Source organism: Aotus nancymaae, unplaced genomic scaffold (assembly GCF_030222135.1).
Source record: "Aotus nancymaae isolate 86718 unplaced genomic scaffold, 86718_ANA_hifiasm-v0.15.2.pri h1tg000028l, whole genome shotgun sequence".
In the NCBI taxonomy this organism is placed as follows: Eukaryota; Metazoa; Chordata; class Mammalia; order Primates; family Aotidae; genus Aotus; species Aotus nancymaae.
In genome coordinates, this window is record NW_026988441.1 from 25754350 (window position 1) to 25760313 (window position 5964).

Here is a 5964-nt window from a genome sequence, read left to right on the forward strand (position 1 = left end):
TGGTGAAATGGGTTCTATTGTCTGAGTTAATATTTTGTATTAACCCAAACCTGGGCACTACATTTTTAATTAATGTTTTAACTACATTATTGGCTGTTGTATCTGAAAAGGGAATAGCTTTGACCCATTTAGTGAGGTGATCTACTATTACTAGTAAGCATTTTAGACGACTTATTGGAGACATCTTTGTGTAAACAATTTGGATACTTGGGAATGGCCTTAAGTCTGGATTTCTTCTCCCAAGGGATAATTTCTTTTTTTTTTTTTTTTTTTTTTTGAGACGGAGTTTCGCTCTAGTTACTCAGGCTGGAGTGCAATGACATGATCTAGGCTCACTGCAACCTCCACCTCCTGGGTTCAAGCAATTCTCCTGCCTCAGCCTCCTAAGTAGCTGGGACTACAGGCGCGCGCCACCATGCCCAGCTAATTTTTGTATTTTTAGTAGAGACGGGGTTTCACCATGTTGACCAGGATGGTCTCGATCTCTTGACCTCATGATCCACCCGCCTCGGCCTCCCAAAGTGCTGGGATTATAGGTGTGAACCAGCACGCCCGGCCCTAATTTTTTGTATTTTTAGTAGAGACGGGGTTTCACCATATTGACCAGGATGGTCTCGATCTCTTGACCTCGTGATCCACCCACCTCGGCCTCCCAAAGTGCTGGGATTACAGGCATGAGCTACCGCGCCCGGCTTAGGGATAATTTCTTTAGTTTATTTATTAGTTTTCTTGCATATTAAGTAACTGTCTATAACCTGTTTGGTTAAGGTATAAATTCCTGTAAATCCATAAACTCTGAGGACTGCATTACACATGGCCTGGGGTCCCCAGTGAGTCCCTTGATGCAAGTGGGATAGGACTTCCCTCATGAGGGGTTTGGATAGCATTTCTCTTTGATCTGGTAACACTCATTTTGCTTCTGAGTTTTCTTTGGCTCCTATTCTTACTAATTTCTCTTTCTCTACAGTAAATAGGGATTGTAACAGGGGGAGGAAGACAAGGAGTTAAGTAAAAAATAGGCATTTTAGATGAAGTGGCAGCCTGTTTGACTATCTTGTTAGGTTATTTCCCCAACTCTCAAAAGACAAGCCTTTTTGGTGCCTAGGGACATGGACAATAGCTATTTATTCTGCCAACTGAAGATTATTTAATACTTGGGTGATTACCTCCTTGTGAACAAGGTCTTGACCTTTGCTACTATTAATAAGATGTCTGGCTGGGTTCGGTGGCTCACTCCTGTAATTCCAGCACTTTGGGAGGCCGAGGCAGGTGGATCACCTGAGGTCAGGAGTTTGAGACCAGCCTGAACAACATGGTGAAACCCTGTCTCTACTAAAAAAAAAAAAAAAAAAAAAAATTAGCCAGGTGTGGTGGTGCTCGCCTGTAATTCCAGCTACTTGGGAGGCTGAGGCAGGAGAATCGCTTGAACCCGGGAGGCGGAGGTTGCAGTGAGCCAAGACTGCATCATTTCACCCCAGCCTGGGTAACAAGAGTGAAACTCTGTCTCAAAAAGTAATAATAATATGTTCAGTCCAAAGTTTTTCAAACGTATGTGCCACCCCAAAAGTGTACATAGAATCAGTATGGATGGTTTCCTCCTGGTTCTGTAAGTACTTTAAGGCTTGGCTGAGTGAAAGCAGTTTACATAAAAAAAAAAAATTATGGGAGTCACCACAAAAATATCAAATAAATTAATCAGAGTGATTGAAGAATTGCAGAGCACCCAGCTATAGTTTGTAGTGGTTGTCTATAGGAGGGACTCGAAGAAAAGACATTTATAAGGTTCATGATGAAGAAAACCAAATTCTTCATCATGCTAGGAGTAGTCACATAGTTTCTTAATTAGTACAATCAAGGTGGAAATGTCCTGGTTATGTAATCAGAGCTTAATTGGCAGTTTATAGTTGTTTCAGCCTGAATTTTGTTTCCTCTAATGTAGTAGTTTACCAAAAGATGCACTTGAGTTTACTTTTGTTTTTTTTTTAGAAGTAGGAATCTGGGGCCTAGAGCCTCCTCAGTCTAATTTACTGCCATTTAATTATTTTCGCACCCCACAGGGGACTGATTTTCCCTGGCATTTTTCACGTGTCCCAAGCAGGGCTTCAAGTGTACCCCTTGTTCCTCAATTCATCATTTTATAAAAAGGATGGCATCATTGCAGCACTGTTTACAATAGCAAAGACCTGGAACCAACCCAAATGCCCATCGATGATAGACTGGACAGGAAAAATGTAGCACATATACACCATGGAATATTATGCAGCCATCAAAAACGATGAGTTCACGTCCTTTGTAGGGACATGGATGAACCTGGAAACCATCATCCTCAGCAAACTGACACAAGAACACAAAATCAAACACCGCATGTTTTCACTCATTAGGCAGGTGTTGAACAATGAGAACACATGGACACAGGGAGGGGAGCACTACACACCGATGTCTGTTGGGGGGAAATAGGGGAGGGACAACAGGGGGTGGGGAATTGGGGACAGATAGCATGGGGAGAAATGCCACATATAGGTGAAGGGGAGGAAGGCAGCAAATCACACTGCCACATATGCACCTATGCAACAATCCTGCATGTTCTTCACATGTACCCCAAAACCTAAAATGCAATAAAAAAATAAAAAGGATGGCATAACACTATTGAAAAATGTTTTGTTTGTAAATATTTCCCATGAGAAGCAAAGAATAATCCCCTCACACTGTATTATAAAAAATATCTGTACTTCTTTTCCTTTTTCCAGAGAACTCACTAGAATGTTTTGGGCTCACTGCAACCTCAATTCCCGGTTCCACCGATTCTCCTGCCTCAGCACGACTGTAGCTGGGACTACAGGCATGGACCACTAGCCCCTACTAATTTTTGTTGTATTTTTTACTAGAGACAGCATTTCACCATATTGGTCAGGCTGGTCTTCAACTCCTGACCTTCTGATCCGCCCAGCTCTGCCTCCCTAGTGCTGGGATTACAGGAGTGAGCCACCGTGTCCAGGTAAAACGTTAGATTTATGTATAAAAAATGAACTCCTAAAACGTAATGCAACATGAGGAAGTACCAACTAACTATAAGATCTTTATGGCTTGCAAAAATGTAGGCAGAAAAACAGCGTTCTTTTCTAGGGAGGAACAAACAAGATTAGAAAGGATATGAGGGGGGAATGACAAATGGCACGTGAAAAAGTCAGATTTTTTTTTTTTTTTTGAGACGGAGTTTCGCTCGTTACCCAGGCTGGAGTGCAATGGCGCGATCTCGGCTCACCGCAACCTCCGCCTCCTGGATTCAAGCAATTCTCCTGCCTCAGCCTCCTGAGTAGCTGGGATTACAGGCGTGCGCCACCATGCCCGGCTAATTTTTGTATTTTTTAGTAGAGACGGGGTTTCACTTTGTTGACCAGGATGGTCTCGATCTCTTGACCTCGTGATCCACCCGCCTCAGCCTCCCAAAGTGCTGGGATTATAGGAGTGAGCCACTGTGCCCGGCCCAAAAGTCAGATTTTAAATCAGAGAATGTTGTAACTGAAGTCGGCATGTTCTTAGGAGGAACATAAATTGGGGTTGTAAATTGACTCAGACTGAGGGTAGCTCAAAGTTCAGGAGCCTGAGGGAGGGACATAAACTTGTTTGATTACGAAATATTTTATTTTAGGCCAGACGTGGTGGCTCAGGCCTGTAATCCAAGCACTTTGGAAGGCCAGGGCACACGGATCACCTCAGTTCAGGGGTTCGAGACCAGCCTGGACAACGTGGTAAAACCCTGTGTCTACTAAAAATACAAAAATTAGGCTGGGCGCGATGGCTCACGCCTGTAATCCCAACACTTTGGGAGGCCGAGGCGGGTGGATCACAAGGTCAAGAGATCAAGACCATCCTGGTCAACATGGTGAAACCCCGTCTCTACTAAAAATACAAAAAAATTAGCCGGGCATGGTGGCTCATGCCTGTAATCCCAGCTACTCAGGAGGCTGAGGCAGGAGAATTGCCTGAACCCAGGAGGCGGAGGTTGCGGTGAGCCGAGATCGCGCCATTGCACTCCAGCCTGGGTAACAAGAGTGAAACACCGTCTCAAAAAAAAAAAAAAAAAAAAATTAAAACCATTTAATTTGTTTTTACTTTTAGTAGAGATGGGGTTTCATCATGCTCACCAGGATGGTCTTGACCTCATGATCTGCACGCCTCAGCCTCTCAAAGTGCTGGAAATACAGGCATAAGCCATTGTGCATCTTATTTTTCTCTTATCAATTATCTTTTTGCAGCTGATGTGCATAAACGATCACATTTAATCTGGCAGCTGTCCTTTTTTAAAAAAATTTTTTTTGAGATGAAGTCACTCTGTCACACAGGCTGGAGTGTTGTGGTGTGATCTTGGCTCACTGCAACATCCACCTCCTGGATTCAAGTGATTCTTCTGCCTCAGCACCTCAGCCTCCCAAGTAGGTGGTACTACAGGTGCGTGCCACCACGTCTGGCTAATTTTTGTAGAGATGGGATTCCACCATATTGGCCAAGATGCTCTATCTCTTGACCTCGTGATCCACCAGCCTCGGCCTCCCAAAGTGCTGGGATTACAGCCGTGAGCCACAACGCCCAGCCAATTCCCTGAATTTGAACAAAGCTTGAGCAACTTCTTTAGGGTTTTCCTCTAGTACAAAATGTGTGCAACAAGATTTGTAATACAAGTAAAGGCACTACAACCCCCTTTATATTTGTAATGGTTCCTAAGAATACTCTTTTTCCGGCAGGTGCTTGGGGCTGGGCAACCAGTGCCAGCCTTCCCATTTCCTTTAAAAAAAAAAAAAATACTCGCCGGGCGCGGTGGCTCACGCCTATAATCCCAGCACTTTGGGAGGCCAAGGCAGGTGGATCACGAGGTCAAGAGATCGAGACCATCCTGGTCAACATGGTGAAACCCCGTCTCTACTAAAAATACAAAAAATTAGCTGGGTATGGTGGCACGTGCCTGTAATCTCAGCTACTCAGGAGGCTGAGGCAGGAGAATTGCCTGAACCCAGGAGGCGGAGGTTGTGGTGAGCTGAGATCGTGCCATTGCACGCCAGCCTGGGTAACAAGAGCGAAACTCTGTCTCAAAAAAAAATAAATAAATAAATACTCTTCTTAACATTAAAGGCTTATATTTTCAGAAATATTTTTTGACAAAAATTGCACTTTCAATGCTTTTATCAACTATGAACCTTCTTATGTTAAGATGTGAGTAGACCTTAATAGCTCTTCCATATTTATATCTGTACAATTTTTCTCAAGGATAATAGCTTTCCTGTGAAATAAGATGTAAGCACAGAATAAAAGTTTTCCCACATTCTTGACACTTGTAGTTTTGCCAGTATGAATTATCTTACCTACAATCAAGTGTGGTAACCGTAAAGGCTTTGTCATGTTTTATACATTTCTAGAATTTCCCAGTTTTCTTTTCTTGAGATGGAGTCTCCCTCTGTCACCAGGCTGGAGTGCATGATTTGGCTCACTGAGCCCCCCGATTCCCTGGTGCAAGTGATTCTCCTGCCTCAGCCTCCCCAGTAGCTGAGATTACAGGCATGCACCACCATGCCCAGCTACTTTTTGCATTTTTGGTAGACAAGGGGTTTCGCCATGTTAACCATGCTGGTCTCGATCTCCTTACCTTGTGATCCACCTGCCTCGGCCTCCCAAAGTGCTGCGATTACAAGCATGAGCCACTGCGCCAAGCCTGTAATTTTTTGAATGTATAGAAAAGTTGGAGGTGTTGATAAAAGCACTGTCACACCTTTAAGGTTTGCAGAGTTCCTCTTCAGCATGAATTATCACCATTGTGACATTGGTCACCTCGGAGTCAACACACTGCGGGGGTCTGTCCTGCAGACCCTGACTCAGCAACAGATAAATACACTCACAGAATAGTGTATGAGTTGAGCTGAGGGATCTGCACAGAGAGAAAATGAGCAATCGCATCTAAACGACAACCACTAG